This window comes from Macrotis lagotis, chromosome 5 (assembly GCF_037893015.1).
Source record: "Macrotis lagotis isolate mMagLag1 chromosome 5, bilby.v1.9.chrom.fasta, whole genome shotgun sequence".
Classification (NCBI taxonomy): domain Eukaryota; kingdom Metazoa; phylum Chordata; class Mammalia; order Peramelemorphia; family Peramelidae; genus Macrotis; species Macrotis lagotis.
The window spans coordinates 29,927,840-29,939,890 of NC_133662.1; the positions used below are offsets into that span (position 1 = coordinate 29,927,840).

General features: G+C 35.0%; 1 pseudogene; it reads left to right on the forward strand.

Annotated features, from left to right (window-relative positions):
• Positions 1–6,649: 6,649 nt before the first annotated feature.
• Positions 6,650–7,925, forward strand: LOC141489234 (nucleolin pseudogene; annotated as a pseudogene).
• The last annotated feature ends 4,126 nt before the right edge of the window (positions 7,926–12,051 follow it).

The following is a 12,051-nucleotide window of genomic DNA, read 5'->3' on the forward strand; positions in this document are numbered from 1 at the left end:
TTAGAGTATTATACTTCCTTATTCCTTCTACTTTCTTGATCTAAAATTCCTATCATTGAAGTCACTCTACTTTGGGTCTGGTACAGGAAGATGACTAAAAGGATAAACCTCTCTAATAGACATATACCCATTATCACTGGTTTCAGATAGTTGACTTCAAATAACATCAAATTTAGGACCAGGTGTAGAGAAGGATATGTGAATGGAGTTTGTTTTGATCCAGAATTGTCAAACACAGTTTTTTGGCAAAATGAGGGAGTGTAACCAAATCAGATTAAAATGTAATGGGGAAATATTTATCAAAATAAAAATACAATAAAACATAAATAATTTAAATATGTTTTTAAAATCAATATGTGACCCATAGAGCTGCTTGTAAATACTTTTGTGCCCCTCCCCATTTCTATTTGATTTAATATCATTTGAATTGGTCCACCTCTTGTAGAAAACCTTTGGGAATTTTGTGAAAACTGTTATAAAACTGTCCATAAGATTTTTCTTTATATGTACATAACTTTTAGACAGTATTTTCCAGTGTTAGGTAAGTGACAAGAAAGTTAAATATAGAAATGATTCTATTTATGCCAAAATATGTATATGAGGAATTTAGAGAAACTTATACAGCCTTGAAATGATGTTGAAGCAAGCAGTCAAGAAAGCAATATATGTGACCACAATAACCTAAATGGAAAAAAACATTAACAACAAAAGCTGAATTTAGCTCTATAGAAAAGTTTAGAAAATATGTTTTTCACCCTCTTTGCAGAAATTAGGGTTTACAAGTATGAAATAATGGCATTTTATGCTAGACAAGTTTGGTGCATTGTGTAATTTTGCTTAACTGATTTTTTCCCTTTATATTTAGTATTTTTACAATGGATGATATGATTGGATATAAAAAGGATATCAAAAAAGTTTTTGATTTTAGCAAAAGGAAGAAAAATAAGAAAAATTTTGAGGCATAAATATAGAATAGGTCCTAAAACAATTATTTGTATTATCAAAGAATACTAGAATTGGTTGTTATTCACTAGTTTCAATAGTGTCTGCCTCTTCCTGATCCCATGTGGAATTTTCTTGGCAAAAAAATTGGAATGGTTTTCCTTTTCCTTTTCTATTTCAGTTTATGGAAAAAGAAACTAAGGCAAACAGGGTTAAGTGACTTGCCCAGGGTCATACATCTAGTCAGTGTCTAAGACCAAATTTGAACTCAGGAAGATTTTTATCTTCCTCACTCCAGGTCTGGCACTGTTTCCCACTATACCACATAGCTACCCCAGCACAGATGGTGGATACCAAACTGAGGGATCCAGGTAGCCACAGAATAGTTTAAAAGTTCTGGCCGATAAGCTGAGAAGCAGAAATTGAAACTAAAACTTTTCTTCAACAATTTTTAGAACCAATTTCATGCCATCAAGAGATTACAATTTAAATTTAGTATAATTTTCCACTTAGTTGTCAAAGCTAATTAGAAAACAAATTTCTTTTCAATGCACCTTTGAAGTTTGCTATTCAATAGCAAATAGAAAAATATTGCACCAAATTTCTTTGTTTTTAATAGTTTCTAGTTCAATAATGTAAGTTACCTGCTACCCAACTTAATGAAATTTTTTTCTAGTTCTATTTATGCTTCTCCTACTAGCTAGCTCCATATTCTAAAGAAACCACATCATCTCTTTGGGTCTTATGTGTATAGATATCTTGCCTTTCCAAAAAGAAAGTCTTGCTTTTCTATCATTATTATTTTCTATTATATTAATGTCTTACTAATCTGTTGCTTAGAGTCACAGCTCTAGGTTCACAATGAGTTCAGTTTACTGTTTCACAAAAATTTTAGTGGATTATTATCCCTACCTAGGTAAACTCTGGGGACATCTGAAGTTATTCTTTTTCTAGCACTCCACTGGGGGGGGGGGTGAATCTGTGAATCTTTCAAAAGCATTAGTATGCCAATAAGCTTTAAAAACAATGAAGATTTATTAGAATGCACATGAAAATGGAAAAGTTCATATCTGTACATCATTAGTGATGTCTCAGAGAAAACAAGATTGAAATTTCATGGGTCACATTTAATGTTACTTTTACCCTTTACAAAAATAAGCATGGAATATTTCTATAAATTCTTAGAGGTTATATCAAGCAATGGAATTTCTGGTTCAAATGAATATGGACAGCTAAATGACTATTTAGGCATAATTCCATACTGTTTTAGAGTATGGTTGCACCTATTTACTGCAAATTAATAGTTTTAGTACTTTTAACTCATGACCCCAAGTAGTAAAATTTTTGTTTCATTCATTGCTATTTGGAAGTCATCAAACTGGCTCAGAGACAACTGCCATCCTTCTACATTCCCTTGTGCCATTTTCCCCTGCCTTTATCTGAGCTCACATTTGCTGCCGTCATTTCTCAGCATGATTATACAGTACCATCGAACTCATTGGTGCTGTCCCAACAGTCTCTGCTGGTTCTTGGCTCTTATTACCATGTAAATCAGAAGCCCATCTTCCTACATCCTATTGAAAATGAACTTTACACCTGCATTCATGAGAAGAGACCATATGTATCCTCTTTTAAGCTACCTTTATATAAATGATACTTCTAAAATTCTAGGAAATATCATCTCCTCTGAGAATTATTATAATTTTCTGGTATTGTTTTAAGTACTACTCTTACTAATACATTATTGCAACAAGAAGTTGCCCTGCACCTCTCACAGTAATCTTATAGCTGCTAGCTGGTACCATAAATAGAGCATATAGAGTAAATAGAACAATGAAGCTGGAGTCAGAAAGACCTGAATTCAAATCTAGCATCAGAAACTGCCATATTTTATGACCTAGGGTGAGTCAACTCTCTGCCTCAGTTTCCTTGACTCTTAAATGAAGGTAATAGTAGCACCCCCCAGTAGTTATTGTGAAGTTCAAAAGAAATAATAGTTGTATAAAGTGTTAAACACAAATATGTGCCTGGTACATAGTAAACACTAATAAATGCTTGTTTCCTTATATCTTCAGATCATTTACTATTGTTTCATTTTTTGCAATTAGTAGATGTTAAGTTTCTTGAGGACATACCGTTTCATATATCATTGTATCTCCAGGGTACTAGCAAAACACGGTATAAGTTCACCCAAATGTTTGCTGATTGATGAATGATAGCAGAGAATAAATACCAACAGGGTACTGAGTATAGGAAATTCTCCTTGAAAAGCTCTTTGCAGCTGCTAGGTTTTTGTTTACCCCCTCTTTCCAATTGTGCTGAAAATAGCTAGAGATACAATCAGGCTGACACTTGACTTGCCCTTTTGCTCAAGGCTACAGGCAGGAAATTAATTCTGTCCCAATTTAACTCAGAAAGAGATCATTTAACTCTTCCTTAAGGGTGGTTATCTTCAGTGATTTTAACAAAAAAGGAAAAGGAAAATTCAAGGTCATTTTTCAGAAATTCTGGAACTATGTTGCTGGAAGTTAAAAACTGAATAAGTAATGATTTAAGATTTCTATCATCCCATAATGATTTTAAATGTGTTTAATAAAGCATGAAACCTATCCCCTAGTACCTTTACAGAAGGCACATTTTCAGCATTCTGAGGAATATACATATGCAATATAATGAGAAAAAGAAAGAACTTGCTCAGGGCAGGACTAAGATTAATATTGCCTGTGACATTTAAGTGAATGACTCTCAGACTGTACCTTGACTCCATCAGTATGCCTTTAAGAAAGAATTTACTGGAAATTATAAAGAAGGAATTCTTGGTCAATCTCAACCACCATCCAAGGCAGTACTGTGAGTCACAAAGCACTACAATCCTCCCCTGGAGGAGATGAAAGGAAAGAGATGCCTACCAAAAAGTCAAAGTGACCTTCTTGATACTGTCTTCTCTCTGGCATCAGTCCTTTAAGTAATTTTTGTTTTCGCATAGTCTATCATGTATTTTAATGCTTTGTAAGGTTGAGTGGTGATGAAGTAAGCCTTTTTGATAGTATCATGTACTAATACTTGCATCTGAGTAGTGGTAAACAGGCTAGCTGAAGAAAATACGGAAGACAATTGAGTTTTGTGATAGCATGTGAGAATTTGCCTCAAATTAGACCTTGCTAGAAATTGTTTGAAATTATTTTTCTGGCCCAATGATTCTGTGATTTTTTTTGGACTTTGCCACCCCTGAACTTTCCTTGTCCCACACAATCCCCTTTTCCTAAACACATGTGGAGAAGACAGGGAAAGGCAATATAGAAAGGAAGAGAAATAAGTGGAAGAAGACAGGGAAAGAGGCAAATATAGAGAGAAGTGTGGACAAAAAGGAGAGGGGGTATACTGGCACATGAGGATCTTACACAACATCCTGAATTTAAAAATGAAACATATCCTGGACAACTCTATGTTGTATATATAACAGATCTCAGCACCTCTAGTGCTAGAGGAAAGGGGAAAATACAGGGTCAAGAAAGGGAGAAAGATTGGTCCCCATTTTTCTTCCTCTTTCCAGTGGTTTTTTTCCTTCACCTTTTCCAGTTTTTTTCCCACATGGATTAAAAATATATATGTTAGTCCTTCAAATCTTATAGTTTCAAATATACTGGATTTGCTGATCTTATGCCTACTATAGAAATATAGCCAACTAAGTGACACAGTGGATAAAGTATAAGTCCTAGTGTCAGGAAGACTCATTTTACTGCATTCAAATCTAGCTTCATGCAATTTCTAGTTGTGTGAACCTGGGCAAGTCACTTAGTCTTGTCTGACTTACTTGACTCATTTGTAAAATGAGCTGGAGAAGGAAATGATAAACAACTTATTTTTGCCAAGAAAACCCCAAATTGGGTCACAGAGAGTCAGAGTCAGACACTACTAAAAATGACTGATAGTTCCTAAAGTATCTAAAATTATATTTTGTAAAAATCATATTTGGGGTTGTTCTTTTGGAAAACAAATATGCTTTTAGAGGCTGAGAACATTGACATTAGTTCACTAATAGTTTGCTCTCAGAAATAATGGAAGGCCCATAAAAGCCTAATTGTAGTGTATTCACACCTTCACCAATCTCTTTTGTAATATGTGTAATGCATTAGATTGGACATTAAAAAGATCATAATTTAGTCTACTTACTAACTGGGTAAACCTGGGCAGGTCAATGAAGCTCTCCGGGTTTCTCAATTTCTATATTCATGATAAATAAGATGATCATATTCAATCAAAATGATTGATCAAACTCAATGGCCTCTAAATTCCTTTAACCACTAAATATGTGATCTAACATGCCTCCAATATATCTAACATCTAGGTGGTGGCAGAGGACAAAGTGTTCTGTCAATTGAAGAAACTTAGTCAAAGTAATTTACCAGTTAAAATCTGGGTATAAACTTCTATTAACACTGTGATAGTGGACAAGTCTTGTAACTTTTGTTGATTTCAGTTTTATCAACCAAAAAACTGTAACAATAAATAATCACTTAAATGACTCATGCCAGAGAGAAGAGAGTATCAAGAGGGTCACTTTGACCTTTTGGTAGGCATCTCTTTCCTTTCATCTCCTCCAGGGGAGGATTGCAGTGCTTTGTGACTTACAGTACTGCCTTGGATAGTGGTTGAGATTGACCAAGAATTCCTTCTTTATAATTCCCAGTAAATTCTTTCTTAAAGGCATACTGAAGGAGTAAAGGTACAGTTTAAGAGAGTCATTGACTTAAATGTCACAGGCAATATTTAATCTTAGTTCTACCTCTTAGTATTAAGATAATATATTTGGAAAGCTCAGTGTACACATTCAAGAGCTATGTAAATATTAGTTATATCCATCATTTTGAATGGGGATAATCAATACTGGCCAAGATAATTTGTTCAGTTTTTTAATAGTTATATATGTACAAGAAAACTCTTCCTTATATAGAATCAAAGTCTAATTCCTTGGAAATTTCACCTTGCCTCCACTCTCTGGGTTTTATAAAATAAGACCATTTCCTTCTTCAATTTCAACAAGCAAAGGGTTGCTGGTAGATAGACTACTCTCAGCATTCTCTGTCACCATTATTGTGCCCTGGGCCTCAGTTGATAGATCTGTACTCTTCATGCCCTAGTCACACTCTACCACTATGATGATGGTAGGGAATGCTGCTAAAAATCAATCTGAAACAAAGAAAAATGCCCTTTTCTCCCCCAAAGAAATAGAATATAGTGAGCATGCGGACATGTCAGAAGAGGAAGAAAGCAATGGGGAAAAGGCTATGCTCCCTCAAAAGAAGAGCAAAAAGGCTATGACCATGACCAGCAAAGAAGATACCACCAACTAAAAAAAATCTGATGTTGCCATCACACCTGCCAAGAAAAGCAGCTGTGACTCCAGGTAGGCAGGCAACTGTCATGATCCCCACAAAAGAAACAGCTACACCAGTCAAAATTATTGTCATGCTAGGCAAACAGCTAAAACACCATCACCCTGGCAAAGCAGTAGTTTCCTCAAACAAAGCAACAAACAACAGGAATAATTTGAAAAGGGAAGACAGTGAATCTGAAAAAGAGGACAGTGAATATGAGGATGATGGGAACTTTGAACCTCCCAAAGACACCAAAATAGATCCCACCAAACTAGACCTTTAGGAGGATGAAGATGAGGAGGAGGGCAATGAGAAGAATAAAAATGAGCATGAGTCAGGAGAAAATTTATGGATACCACCCCTGCCAAAAAGAAGACTGCTGCCATGAAAACTGCATCTGGGAAATCTGGGAAGATCAAGAATTATGTGGAGGAAATGGAGGAGAAAATAATAATGATGGGGAAGAAGAAAATGATGAAGATGATGATGTTGAGGAAGAAGGGGAGGAAGAAAAGGGAGTGATCATGAAAGAAGCACCATAAAGAGGAAACAGGAACTAGGCAAACAGTAGGGCCAAAAAGCCAAGAAATGAACATTAGATGGTGAAGCCTGTACAAATTTTCATCTCTTCACTGGTAATCTAAATTTCAACAAAAGTGATCTTGAGCTAAAAACCAATATCACAAGTTTCTAAGCTATAAAAGGACCTTACTGTTGTGGATATTTACTAGTGCTACTAGGAAGTTTAACTATATGAAATTTTAATCATCTAAAAGCTTGGAAAAGTCTCTAGGAGTCATTGGCTCCAACGTGCTTGGCTATGAAATTAACCTAGAAAAAGCAAAAGAAAACAAGAAAGACTGTGATACAAGGAGACTTTTTGTCAAGAATCTTCCTTATACAGTAAGTCAAGATGAGCTCAGGGGAGTATTTTTAGACACTGTTGAGGCCTCACTGCCTTGCACCAAAGATAGAACATGAAAAGAACTGCCTCCATTGAATTTAGACAGAATCAGATATGGAGAAGACTTTGGAAGAGAAACATCATTGATAATGATGACAGAAAGCTCATAGAAATCCAGAGTAGGAAGAATAATTCCTGGAACAATAGCAATAGCAAATATCTTCCCCCAAGACTCTGTACTGAACAACAGCTCCATGGAGGAGAGTCTGCAGGAAGTGTTTGAGAAAGTAACATCCATTACCTTGGCCCAGAACAACCAAGTCCTGTATAAAGGATATACATTTTTTAGAATATGCCTCCATGGACGATGCAAAAAGAGCTTTCAATTCTTGTAGGAACATAGAGATTGAAGTCAGAGCCTTCTGGCTATCACTGAAGGAATAGAAGGCTTCTTAAGCATCCCCAAAGAAGCAATCCTACAAAACTTAATTCATCAAAGATCTATTTGAAGACAGAGTGGAAGAAATATTTAAAGATTTCTTTCAAGGCTCAGTGACCTAGGATAGTCACATGCAAGGAGATGGGATCTCAAAAGGAATTGGCTTTGTGGACTTAAATTTAGAGGATAGGATCAAAGTTATGAAAGAGGCCATGGAGGAAACAAGATTGATGGAAACAAAATAACCCTGGACTACTTGTGATTTTAGAGGTCCAGGAGGTGTCAGTGGCAGTACCTTGGAGATTTCAGTAGTAGGGGAGCAGACAGAGATGAGTGAGGGGACTTTGAAGGCAGAGGTCAAACTCATTGGAGGATGGGATCATTTCCATGGAGTCCAAGGGAGTGGAGAAGACAATAAGCCATAAGGAAAGAAGATAAAGTTTAAATAACTTCTTCCACTTCTCTTTTCCCATGCCATGTGAATGGACTCTGGGAGTTTTATCATGTTCTTTAAACACTAAGAGAAACTTCTAAGGACATTCTAATACAAGTGAGTTGCCTGTGGATATTTTGGAAAAACCTGGATGACATTTCAAGTGAAAGGACTTGGTTTTTGACAAGAAGGATGTTTCATATAAATTTCTTGCAGAGACAAGTGATACCTGTGGGAGTTGACCTTTTTGTTTGAGTTATCTTGAGTTTATAAGATTAATAACCCATGAACAAAACCACAAAAACACTATTTCCCCTGATATGATAGGAGTTCATTTTTTCCAGTTACCTCATCATGTTACACCACCTTAACAGATCTGTGATCTCATTAATGTGGTCACTTCTTTCAATGGATCATGAGCAATTCTTAATTTCTATCATCTTCCTTATAGACTTTTCCAAAATGGATACATTCAACTTGATTGAGACCACCCTCCAGGATTTTTTATATAAGTTGACACCAATAGAATACTCTGATTATTGTTTTGCTATCCCTGAAATAGGCAATTTTCTTGCTTTTTATTGAAAGTTTATCACAAATTGTTTTCTAGTCATACATTCCCATTTTTATTATGTCTTCTTCAAAAAGATACTGCAAGTTCCTTATATTCATGATCCTCTCAACATTACCTTTTAAATGTTCCATGATTTTGACTTCTCTCAAGCTGTAGTATTTTTTTAGTTTATTTTTCTTTTGCAATGCAATGGGGTAAAGTGATTTCCAAGATCACATAGCTAGGCAATTATTAAATGTTTGAGGTCAGTTTTGAACTCAGGTCCTCCTGACTACAGGGCCAATGCTCTATCTACTACACCATCTAGCTGCCCTGAAACTGCAGTATCCCTAAACTTTAAAACCATACTCCTTTATTAGACTAGCTGGGTTCAAATCCCACTGCTGCTGGTTATTACTTGTGACTTTGAGCCAGTTACCTAACCTCCTAATGACATAATTTCCTCATCTGTAAATTGAAGAAATTGTACCATAATACCTCAGAGGACACTTCCTAAATCCAACTCTAAATCCAGAAGCTTGTGATTTTAGAGCAACATTTTGTACACACACACACAAACACACACACACACACACACACACACACACACAAACAAACACACATTTACATATTGCATTAAATGTAAGGTAGGAAGTTTTCCCCTTTCAGTAGATAAAATCACAGGAGTTCCAGAATATGATCACAAGCTGTTATTCATGTATACTTCCTCAATTCCTTCTATCATATTTCAAGATTTCAATTCTCCTCAAAATTTTCTTCAGCCTTTTCTGTACCTTCTCTAGTCCACTAATATAATATCTTCTTAAAATATTATCATCAGAATCAAATGAAATAATTCAGATTTGAACTTATCAGAAAAGAGATCAATTATTACATCATTTTCTCTGGGCATAATAATTCCATGAATGCATCTGAAGGTGGCATTTTATTTTTAGACTCTCACAGAATGCTATTGAACTTCCGAATGTACCTGCCAACAAATTTAATCTCTAAATTGATGATTTGTTTCCATAAGGAACTACTATCAAGTCAACTCCCCGACTGTATATTTAAACAATTAATTTGAATACTAAATGTGATTTCCTCTTCAGAAAAGCAGAGGTAAAAGAAACCTGAGATATCTCATGTCTAACCCCTTTATTTTACAGGTAAGGGACAGAGGCTCATGGAGCTAATATCAATCAAATTAATAAAAGTTTATTAAAACATTGATCTAAGACCTAGGAATAGAAGGAGCTCCTTCCCTCAAGGAGCTTGCAATCTGGGGGTGGGGGGAGGGAGGAAGATAACTTGCAAATGTATATACAAATATATATATATATATATATATATATATATATGTATATATAATTATATAAAGGACCAATAAAAATAATTAATAGATAGCAGGCATTAGAATAAACCAAAAGTTGACCCAGGCTTCCTTTTGAAATTGGATTTTTAGCTAGTTCATAATAAAAACACTTAGATCAGAGGGAGAGTATTTCAAGCAGGGGAACAACAAAAAAAATGACAAGAGATGACTAATGGAGCTTCTTGTTCATAGAACACCCAGGAGGTCATTATCTCTGGATTAAAGAACACAGTTGGGGAATAAATTGTAAAAATACTGGAAAGATAAAAGGAGGTGAGGTAATGAAGTTTATGAGATACTTTGCCAAACAAATCATTTTGTACTTGATCAATAGAGAAAATAGAGAGCCACTGTAGTTTATGGAATGAGATTAGAAAGTGTTACATGATCAGATCTGTATTGTAGGAAAATCTAATGGCTGAATAAAGGATAGATTAGATTTGGGAAAGACCTGGGGCAGACCAACCCATCAGCAGACTATTTTAATAATCCAGACATGAAATGATTGCAATAGTGACAGAGAGAAGAGGTCATATTCAAGATATTTTGCAAAAGGAAGATCAACAGGCATTGGCAACATATAGGGTAAAGAGAGTCAGAGATAGTAGAGAATTCAGTTTGACTCGTAGGTTGAGAGTTTGAGGGACTGAGATGATGCTATTGCTTTCTGTAGTAACAGAGAACATAGAGTGTTGTAGTATGCAGTGTTGGAGCAAAGATGAATATCATTCTGAACATGTTATGTGAAGATGTTTATTGGACTTCCAGTGTTAGATGTCTGAAAGGCAGAGATTTTATATTGGAAATACACAGGGAATGTGAGGCAGGATAAATAGATTTAAAAATCATGAGTATGGAGAAGATAATTAAATCTAAGACAGTTTATGAAATCACCAAGTGAAATAGTTTAGGGGGAGAAGAAAAGGGGCCCTGGACACTTAGGGACTCAGAAGAGGATTTAGCAAAATAGGAAGAGCAGTAGGGGAATTGTCACATATATAGAAGATGAATTAGGAGACAATGGTGTCCCAAAAACCTTGACAGAAAATAATATTAAGGAGAAGAAAGTGATGAACAGTGTCAATGGCAATAAAGAGATCAATGAGAATTAGGACTGAGAAAAGATCATTGGACTTTGCAACTAAGAGATAATTAATAACTTTGTAAAGAGCCATTTCAGTGGAATATAAAGTTAGAATTCAGAATATAAGAAGTTCAGAAGAAAGTGAGAGGAAAGAAAATGGAGGCATCTATTGTATTTACCTTTTTGAGAAGGTTAGTTACAAAGGGCAGAAGAGATAACAAACGATAACTAGAAAGGAAGGCTCAAGTGAACAATTTTAAAGAATGTGGGAAATTTGAACATGTTAATAGACAGTACAGAATGAACCAGTAGACAGTGAAAGATTGAAAATTAAAAAAAAAAGAGTGAGGATGACATGGGGAACAATTTTTTGGAAGAGAGGAGATGGAATGGGATCATTTGAGCAGTTAGAAGATTTAGCCTTGTAAGGAATAAAGCCACTTTTTCAAGAGACAAAAATAAAATAGGAGATACTGAAGGAAGGCACCTGAGATAGAAGGTGAGGAAGAGGGGAGAAGAGAGATTTCATGGTAAATGACTTCAGTTTTTTTCCTATAAAATATGAGACATTTAATTTTTTTCCTAAGGTAGATTAAGTTGAATAGAAAGAATAGCATAAGAAACTTTGTTTTGCTTTTGAATGGAACAGCCTTCCTCAAGAAATAAAAGAATCCATTTTTAAAAGTGTTTCAAACCATTTCTTGAATTTCCACCTGTAATTGATGATGGAAATGAATTTATTTTCAATTACAGATTGAATTAAATGGCCTTTGAGGTCTCTGTCAGCTTTGAGAATTTGTAATTCTATGAATAGTGATTTAAGGATCTCATTTAATAATGTTCGTTCAATAATATGTCCCACAAAATTTGAACTTATCTCCTAATTTAAAAAATAAAGGGGATAGACTTGTTGATTTTCCAATGTTGATATTCTTTTATTTTG